Source organism: Otolemur garnettii, unplaced genomic scaffold, assembly GCF_000181295.1.
Source record: "Otolemur garnettii isolate 467f Iridium unplaced genomic scaffold, OtoGar3 scaffold00082, whole genome shotgun sequence".
NCBI classification, from domain to species: domain Eukaryota; kingdom Metazoa; phylum Chordata; class Mammalia; order Primates; family Galagidae; genus Otolemur; species Otolemur garnettii.
The window spans coordinates 7,466,938-7,477,421 of record NW_003852477.1 but is presented as its reverse complement, the minus strand read 5'-3'; the positions used below and the strand labels follow the sequence as shown (position 1 = coordinate 7,477,421).

Sequence of the window (10,484 nt, the reverse complement as noted above, 5' to 3'; positions counted from 1 at the left end):
AAAAAATTCTTACTACTTGACTCAATAATTACACTATTATAAGCCAAGCACTTAGGCAGTATTGTGAACTCACTTTTTGATTTTTGTCAAAGTACACTCAGGATGGCTAAAGTCTTTTACATTCTAAATTTTTCTCTGATCCTTTGGCAGTGACAACTCTAAGTATCTGCTAAGTATTTCTCAGACAAAGGAGATTTCTGTTTAGAACTCTAGGAACTACAGGGGTTCACTTTCTTATTATCAGAACTGAGGTTTCTTTCTTCAGTCCTGTTTTTAATGTATAGATTATATTACTCTGAGAATAGCTGTGATCAAAAATGATGATACACAATGAGGGCTTCCTAACTGAAATAGACATAATAGAAGCTGCAGCATTTATATTTTATATTCAAATGTAACCTTATGTGACAGTAACTAGCCTTCAGATTTCCTTCACTCAGAGGTTGCCCTAACTGCATCTCCTCTTTTCCTTGGGGTATTAGGCAGTCACTATGTTTGTGAACCTGTTCAGGTGCTTGATGATTTGATGTCTTGAAGATATTTAGATGAAGGTGTCTTGAAATTTGCAGGTAGAAAGCACTAAAGTACATCATCCCATCAAGTGAAGAAATGGCCATTGCTACCCACAGGCCAACATATTCACTTCAAAATTATTAAAGTATTGGTCTAAAAACAACAGACCTGGCCCCCAGAAGATAGTGTCTTGAAGATACAGTGCACTTGTGGTCATGGGAGCTATCGCTAATGTTTGTGAGACTTTAGTAAAGACACACCCGAACATCACGGCATAAAGACAAGGATGCTTTTCAAACACTTAGCTGCTGACTTTTTTATAGATTGTTATTGCCAGTATAATAATTAGTCCTAGGTGGAGTCCAGGTGATGAGACATTGGTGCCTGCTATCATGGATCCATTCTTGCCAACACCACCATGGAGGAGAACACGGAAATAATTTGAACAGGAAGACATTGCCCCACCTATTCCTCTGAGAACTGGAAGGATCTTCAATTTTACTTCTAGAAAGGGTATTGTCTAGTCCCACATCGTTGCTCCTCCGAATGTAGATAACAGACAATCACTACAGCTATCCGAATTTCAGTCACTTCCACTCTTCCAAATCTCAACATGCCTCGAACCTAAGTCTGCCAATGAGCACAATATAACATGAACATTCCAATAAAAGAGCAGAAAAACAACCAGTCAGGACGTGTTCCTAATTGAGCCGCAATTGACGCTTCCACTGTCTCAAACACTGCAGACTGAGACTTTTTACAAATTTCACAAATAAAATATTGTCCAGTTTTTAAATGAAAAATGAAGTTTCTCCTGCAGACATATGCCTTGATCATAGTTAATGCTTGAAATCACTATGCACATTTTAGAACAAGAGTTTTACCAATGGAAATACCAAATATTTGATTGTTACAATCAGTGATAGTAATAATCAGTCATACCACATATGCATGTGATAGAAATGAAAGCAAAAAGGTTAGAATCATTCAAAATTTGCAAAAGCTGAAACTGTATTTGAAGGCTCTACTAGTTCTTTCTCTTTCATTAACACATACAGTGTTGAAATTTCATGTAATGTTGAAATATAAGCGAATGTCCTGGAATGGCAGCTGGGGGATTTGCCGCTGGCTGGTGATGTGGATGTCACTCCTGTGCTTAGCCTAGAGTAGCAGGGGCTGAACGAGTGCCTGGGCATGCTGGGGGTGAGCAGCGGAGCTTCCCGGGCTGCCCTCCTAGGGACCTCAGATGAGGGTGCCCAGGGTAATGCACACCCAGCTGTCCTAGGGGCCAAAGAAGTCAATGTTACAACACATCCATAGCCCATTCATGGCCAGCCAACTAGGAGGAGCTGAAACAGACAATGCGTGTGAAACTTATCCAAAAGCTGGCCACGAAGAACTTTATAACAGAGCTATTAGCACACCTGGGAGAGAAGGTATCACACAAACCATATTTTCTGACCACAATTCATTTGAGTAAATATCTTCTTCATGTAGATTATAAAAAACAAAAGAACGTGGTTTTGGAAGCTAATAATAAATTTCTAAATGCCTCATGAGTTAAAAATGAAAGCAGAACACAAATTACAAAATATTTACAACCAAAGAAAAATGAAAGCATGGACCCATAGTTCACCAGTCATAATTCTGAAATCTAAAAGATTCTGAAAACTGAGTCTTTTTAAAAATAAATCTTAGTTGCTTTTCATAACTCGGTGAATAGCCTTTTTTTTTTTTTTTCACAAATCTTAGTTGCTTTTCATAACTCAGTGACTAGCCTGATCTGAGGCCAATTATCTCACCTCTAGCAAGACTGATGAAAAAGTAAGTGAGAGCTTCCTCCCTGGCTGCCCGAGGATCGCCCACCATCATGAACGACACAGTGACTATCAGGACCAGGCAGTTCATGACTAACCTACTACTTGAGAGAAAACAAATGGTCACTGATGTCCTTCACCCTGGGAAGGCAACAGGACCAAAGACAGAAATGAGGGAAAATCTCGCCCAAATGTACAAGACCCGATGTCATCTTTTTATTGGGATTCAGAACTCACTTTGGTGGTGGTAAGACAACGGGCTTTGGTTTAGGATCCCTTGGATTATGCAAAGAAAAATGAACTCAAACATAGACTTGTAAGGCATGGCCTGTATGAGGGAAAAAGATATCAAGAAAGCAGCGAAAGGAACATAAGAACAGAATGACGTGAGTCGGGGGACTGCAAAGCTGATGTTGGTGCTGGCAAAAAGGAGGAAAGACTCTCTAGTGATGGTAACTGCAGCCATTGTATAGATTTTTTCACAAGAGGATTAATAGACTTTTCATGTGTCAAAAAAAAAAATAAGTGAGAAAAGGCACAAATAAGTAACATTAGCAATAATGACAAAAGACACAACTCTAGAACGGGGGTGAGCATCAGAAGACAACACCTTGGACAACTTTATGCCAATATATTTAAAAATGTGAGTGAAATGAGTAATTTCCTAGAAGATTACACATTGCCAAAATTGGCTCATGAAAAGTAGAAACGTTGAATGCATTACAAAAGAATACTGAATTATCTCAATTTCCTCTCTCCCCCAATTAAATCTCCAGAATAGGAAATGTACAAATGACTAATAAACATGAAAAATAGTAAGTTCCATCATAATCAAGAAAATGTAAATTGAAACAGTGTTTGCTAACATTTCCCACCCCTTTGATTAGTAAAAATTAAGAAGTCTGACGATTTCACATCTTAGAGAGAATGTGGAAAAAAACCATCATCCTCTCCCATAATGGAGGCAGGAATTTAAATGGGCAAACCCACTTGTAGAAAATTCGTGGATATCTAGAAAATGGTAGAAATGTCTTGATTTAGCACTTCCATTTTTAGATGCACATCTGGCCCAGCGAAATTTCAACATATGCGCACAAAGAAACAGAAGAAGCCAGAGTGGCTGGAGCGGGAGTGAGGAGTGTGGTGGCGCCTGAGGCAGAGAAGGAGCCAGGTCCTGTGGGGCTGCAGAAGGGGTCCGGCCCTCTGCAGAGAACCAGCGGGGGAGCTGGAGAGCTGGGGGCGCTAGGTGGTGGAGGGAGGAGTATTTCCATGAGATCACTCTGACTGTGGCATTGAGCAGTCTGTTAGGGCCAGGGCAGAAGAGGGAAGCAAGTTGGTAACAGGCCCCATCCACTACAGTGGCTTAGACAGGGACCAGTTTCGGTGGCAGTGGAGAGAAGGGGTCAGGTGGACATAGCCCCAGCCCATACTACTGCTGCGGAACCCATGTGTGGCACTAGCCTCACAGTCACACATGGTCCAGTTGGGTGGGTTCCAAATATTCAGAGGATAAGTCATGTCTGGTTTATTTTTGTTGGAAACCAGCTTCTCCTTCTCAGGCGAGCACTCCTTTCCTGTTCCTTGTTGAAGTGAGGCCACGTCTATTTCTGTTTGTTTGATTTTGATTGTTGAAAGAGTGGACGTTTGAAAAGGATTTCTAAAAAGTGGAAGGGCCTGACCGCTGCTAGTCACAACAAGCACAGGGCTGTCGTGGAGCAGAATAAGAAAGCAAGTCCCAAGAGGTATCGTCAAAATCTCTACGGTCTTGAGAAAAGTCGTTTCAGAAGAACATAATAAAATTTCTTTTTTTTTCTCATTGTTCATTAAGACAAACAATTGATAAGTTTCAAATAAAAATGAATAAGGATGAGTTTGATTCTGGCTGCTGTTCCCTTACATCATTCTGTGCAGGTCAGTGCCCACTTTGCTTTGTCTGGGGACCAAGCCATTGACTCCAAGTGGTGGTTGGGTGGATATCCTCAGTTTGGGAGTTTATGAAGAAAATGGGACAATTATTTGAACACACTCAAATCATTTTTTTTAAATGTACAGGTTGCCGATGTTAATTTGAACACACATGTACCAAAGAACAAAAATCAAAGGCAACCCGGCAGTGCAATTCTGTCATTTGTGACTCTAAGGTGTCGTTTGCTTTGTGAGGTCAGGAGCGTTCACACACACCTCCCCCCGCCCTCCGGGGCTGGTCTGAGCATGGTGGTCGGAGGAGCAGAGCACCAGATGGATTTCAGCTGGCACCTGCCCCACTGGCAAGGGGGGCACGCTTATTTAGGGCACAACCCGCACAGCTGTCCTTGCCCGCTCCCACTAATCCACATCTTAGTAAAACTCAGAGCTAAGAGCAAAGATCTCTTCCTTTGGGTTCAGTCTGGTTCCTCTTTTTATTCTCGTTGATTTTTCTTTGTTGTGCGCTGATCTCTTTTTGCATCCCACAGAGACCATGAGGATCCACCCCAGCGTAGCTGGACTTGCCACTTCCTTTTATTAAGTCTGACACATTCAATGCCAAGAAGTTTTTATGTGTGTGGTTTTTACAAAGTTCAGACTTCAAAGTAGATAATTTTCATAACTCTATGTGCAATGTTTTCCCCATGTTGGATATTTCACAGGTCTACTTAAATGTAAGCATTGATGAGCTGTGTTTTTCTTTTGTTGTGGTTCTGTAAAACGTCTCCTTCCTTTCCTCTCCTTTGGTTTCTTATTAAAGCCCTGAACATACTAATTTTGAGGTAGCAGTGGGTTTAGGTTTACCAGGTTTGTGGTGAGTTAAAAAGGTCTTAATAATCAGAGTGATGGAATTTGAGGCTTGACCATGCAGTTCATAATTTTGGTTTGGGAGTTCACAAAATGACACTGCCGAACTCCACTGGCTGGGCCTGAGTTGCTCTAAATTTTTATGCAGGTCTCATACGACTTTATGTTGATCTACTTTCTCAGTTACTTTTCTCTTTGACTTAGAAAAGTCCCATTTTTTTTTTTTTTTATAATTGCCTAAGCTTTAGTTTTGTCTCTGCCCATGAATGAGACGTTGACTGTTGTATGCTATTCTTAGGAACCTCAGAATCCTCAGAAGTAAAGAGGGAGGATGAGACTCTATCCCAGCTCTAACAATCTGTGGAACGTGGGATGTTGTCTCCTGCTATGTACACTGTTTATTAAAGAAAGAAAAGCAAAGGGAAGCCACCACCTTTGATGCTTCATCTCCTGATGTCTCTTTCATCTATTACGCTCTGACTCCAAGGAAATGGACTGGAAGCCAGATGAGGTTACAGAAATGATTTGTCTCTTTACTCAAGCAGGTCATTTTACATCTTTCCAAGCCCGCCCTGACAGTGGTTTTCTAACTTGTCCTTGTTAAAGCACAGACTGGGAAGGTCACCCAGAGAGTTTCTAGTTCAGTAGGTCTGTGATGGGTGGGGCCCAAGACCGCCTCTCTGACAACATGTTGCTGACACTGCTGGTCTAGGGCTCACACTTGGAGAACTACTGCTCTATGGGGCTAGACTCAAAGCTAGTGACTCCTAAATTTCATAATCTTAGCTTGCCCTCATTGCTGGACACCATTCCAAGTATAGGGAAAACCCATTGAATCAGTACCTTACTCCCATCCAGTGGGTTCAGGGAAGGGCACCTCTGCTCAGGCTAAATGTCCCAGCCCCTAGACTACATTAATTGGTCGTGTGTGGGCACCAGATGCTAGCTGGGCCAATGAACCACTTCCAGGGTAACCTGGAATAGAGACAAAGAGATGTCAGGTTATTGGTACAGCAACTCTTCGTGGCAGAAACTCCTGGCTTGTGGAAGCCAGACATAAAAAAGCCTATTTGCAGCCAGTGGAGAGAGGGGGAGGTAAGAGAGTAGCAGAGACAAGAGAAGGAGAGAGAGATTCCTGTTTCGCCAGTCTCCCGCCTCAGTCTACCATCCATTTCTGAGGCCCAGCTGTACCCCTGTCTTTGGATTCCAGGAAGAAACCCTGTTGACTTAATCCAAAGGTTTTCCAGCTTTAATGCACCTCAGCCCCTGGTTGAAATGCAGATCGTCCTACTGAATGATTCAGTAGGTCTAGTTTGGGACCTGAGAATCTGCATTTCCAGGGGGTTCCCAGTGAGTGGCATGCTGCAGGTTGGGGGTCTGATGCTGAGACCGCTTGGCCCCTCAAGTATTTCACAGTAGCCTTATCGATATTTCTGCTTGTTTAGTAAACACTGGAGCATCAGCCGAGCCTCCTGCTCTCCCAGGTGACTGTGTAGTGGTTTACATATTTTGACTCTTTATCCCCACAGCAGCCCCCGGGGGAGGGAGTGTTATCATTCCTGCTCTACAGATGAGAAAACTGGCGGTGGGAGGTTACATCACATGCCTCTCAGAGAGGGCCGAGCGGGAAGTTGGGCCCATGTTCCTAACTTGGTCTGTTTCACCTCCCTTTCTGGCCAAACTGGATCTATTGTTACCTCCTGGATATACCCCAGCCCCTCCATGCCTCTGCTCACACAGGTCCTGCCTGGAGCACTTCTGCCCGGCCACCCATCAGAGGCCATGTCAAAGTTTTCCTGATCACTCCCTGCTTCCTGTCCAAACTGTTGATAAGGTCTTCCCGCTTTGAGCAGCCCTCACACTTTGCTTTTGCCTTGCTGTCTTTTGTCTCGTCTCCTAGCCACGGGTTTTCCTAGTTCCCGAGTGCTAGGCTCTGAGCTCCTTGAAGATGGGGACTGCTGCTTACATTGGATTCACCACCTCCTTGGTTCAGTGCTTCAAACACACCATGCATTCAGCAGTGCCTATAAGGTTGAACTAGAAAAAGAAAGAGGGGGTTATTTCCTGGTGGGGGCTGTGGCCTAGGGAGATCGGCCCTGGAGGGAAGGATGAGGCAGTGGATTAGCACTGGCCCCAGAAGGAGGCATGACTTTGGGCAACATGATTCCCAAAGAAGGCTGACAGCTGAGGGGGTGCCAGTAGTACTCCCAGCCTGGGGGGTGTACCATCCTTTGCCAAAGGGGCATTGAGGGGTGCCAAACAGTGGCCCTGACTCCCTTTAAATGTCCATCCCCATCCATTTGACCCTGCTGCTCCCCTTACGGTTCCTGTTGCCTGTTTTCTGCACCTTGTACCCAACCCAGGCATTCAAGGTGGCCTCTGTGGTGTGCAGACCACCCCAACCCTAGCCTTCCTCCTCCCTCGCTAACCTTGGTTATATTCAGTACAGCCTCCCTCGCAGCAGAGGGGATGTGTGGCACAGTCCTGTTAGTGAGAGCTATCTGGAAGTCTGCTGGGGATTCCCAGGAAATATTTCTTTCCCAGTATTGTTGTTGCCCCTTCCTCCTCCTAGTTTATTTCTTCTTTTTTATTTCCTCTTTTTTCTTCCCACTTGGAACGTGCAAATAAGAAGCTGGCAGTGGTCTAGCCATCTGGAGCTCTTGTAGCAACCATGGGGAGGAAAGCTTCCCTTCAGTGAGGTGGATGTAGTGGTTGGGGCATTTGTATGAGTAGCAGCCATGTTTGGGGGAGCTCCTGTGGCTGGGGCCAGGCCCTGCATGCACAGTCCACTGAAATGGACCCCTCTGCTGTTACAGTAGTTGGTGCGTTGTTCTGATATACCTGGTTGTTTAGAAGTACATGGGCTGGAGCTGCAAGCCATAGATAGGTCCTGGGCTTGGGGAACTGATGGAGAGATTTGGAAAGTAAGGAAGAGGCTCTACTTTGTATTGTGAAGGAGGGGAGGCAGCGTGAAGGAAGCATAGGAAGAAGGGGGTAATTAAATCAAATCATAGTATTTTTCCCCATGTCCTCCACACACCCAGGTCTTTCATGGACCCCACACAGGACTAGGGAGGTGACCTGGGATTGCTTAGATCTTTGAGACTGGAAGGACTGAGTCTGAATCTTGCATTCCTTGCCAATAAGCTGTGTGACTTTGGACAAGTCACTTAGCCTTTCTGAGTTTTTGTTTGGAAAAAGGTTTAACGTGACTTACAAATAGAGACATGCCAAGAGAAGCATTTAAAATAAAGAGATGGGAAATGGAGGAAAATGAGTGGATACCAGTGAGTCAAGTCACAGGGAGTGTTCCCCATGGTTTGGGATAGGTACTGGGTATCTTCCAACAATTTGGCTCTCAGCTGTCCAGCAGCCAGTGCAAAGAGCAGAACACATTCATTTTTCCGTTCTCAGGATTCACAAAATTGGGCAACGTAGTTCCTCAGTAGATATGTGACCATTCTTGTTACTGGATTCAAGGAGGTGTCCTTTATGAATTTTCTCTGAGAAGACGTGGGTATGATGAAGCCTGTCCTGAAGTATTTTACACAAGACTATCTTAAGCAAAGTGGTTTCATAAGTTTGGAAAGCCCCTTCTATTAGACACCTTTCTTGGAGAGTCCCAGATGAGAATATTAAAGGCTCTACACATCTTACAGTAGGGCAAAATTGAAAACATTTCCACTCAGATCAGGAACTAGGCAAGGATGCCCATTGTCTCCATCACTATTCAACATAGTATTGGAAGTCTTAGCCATCGCAATCAGGCAAGAGATCAAAGGTGTCCAAATAGGGTCAGAGGAGATCAAACTCTCCCTCTGTGCAGATGATATGATCCTATACCTGGAGAACCCCAAGGACTTAACTACAAAACTCTTAGAAGTGATGAAGGAATACAGCAGCATCTCAGGATACAAAATCAATACTTACAGATCAGAAGCTTTTATATATGCCAACAATAGTCAAGCTGAAAATATAGTCAAGGACTCTATTCTGCTCACAGTAGTGCCAAAGGAGATGAAATATCTAGGAATTTACCTAACAAAGGACATGAAAGATCTCTATAAAGAGAACTATGAAACTCTGAGAAAAGAAATAGCTGAAGATGTTAACAAATGGAGAAACATACCATGCTCATGGCTGGGAAGAATCAACATTGTTAAAATGTCCATACTACCCAAAGCAATCTACAGATTTAATGCAAGCCCTATTAAAGCACCATTGCCATATTTTAAAGAGCTTGAAAAAACAGTGCTTCATTTTATATGGAATTGGAAAAAGCCTCAAATAGCCAATACATTACTCAGACATAAAAACAAATCAGGAGGTATCACGTTACCAGATTTCAAGTTATACTATAAATCTGTAGTGATCAAAATAGCATGGTACTGGCACAAAAACAGAAAGGTAGATTTATGGAACAGAATAGAGACTCAAGAGATGGTTATTGTCATTTGATCTTTGACAAGCCTATCAAAAACATTCAGTGGGAGGAAAGACTCCCTATTTAACAAATGCTGCTGGGTGAACTGGCTGGCGAGCTGTGGAAGACTGAACCCAGACCTCCACCTTTCACCATTAACAAAAATTGACTCTCACTGGATAAAAGATTTAAACTTAAGACATGAAACTATAAAAATACTATAAGAGAGTACAGGGAAAATACTTGAAGAAATTGGCCTGGGAGAACATTTTATGAGGAGGACCCCTGGGCAATTGAAGCAACACCAAAAATACATTACTGAGATCTGATCAAACTAAAAAGCTTTTGCACAGCCAAGAGCATAGTAAATAAAGCAAACAGACAATCTTCAGAATGGGAGAAGATTTTTGTGGGTTATGCTTCCAACAAAGGTCTGATAATTGGAATCCACAGAGAACTCAAACTAATCAATAAGAAAAGAACAAATAACCCCATTTCTATGTGGACAAGAGAAACAGAAAGTTCTCTGATGAAGACAGGCGCATGGCCTGCAAACATATGAAAAAATGCTCATCATCCTTAATCATCAGAGAAATGCAAGTCAAAACCACTTTGAGATATCATCTAACTCCAGTAACACTAGCCCACATCACAAAATCCCCAAACTACAGATGTTGGTATAGATGTGGAGAGAAGGGAACACTTCTGCACTGCTGCTGGGAATGCAAGCTAAAATGACCTTTTTGGAAAGAAGTTTGGAGAATACTCAAGGAGCTAAAACTAGACCTACTGTTCGATCCTGCAATTCCTCTAGTAGGTATATACCCAGATGATCAAAAATCATTTTATAATGAAGACATTTGCACCAATTCATAATTGCAAAGACATAGAAATAGCCCAAGGGCCCATCAACTCATGAATGTATTAACAAATTGTGGTATATGTACAGTATGGAACCA

At 43.0% G+C, this 10,484-nt stretch overlaps 1 pseudogene; it reads right to left on the bottom strand.

Annotated features, from left to right (window-relative positions):
* Positions 1-1,201, bottom strand: part of LOC100946321 — a 2,979-nt pseudogene extending 1,778 nt beyond the window's left edge.
* Positions 1,202-10,484: the final 9,283 nt, after the last annotated feature.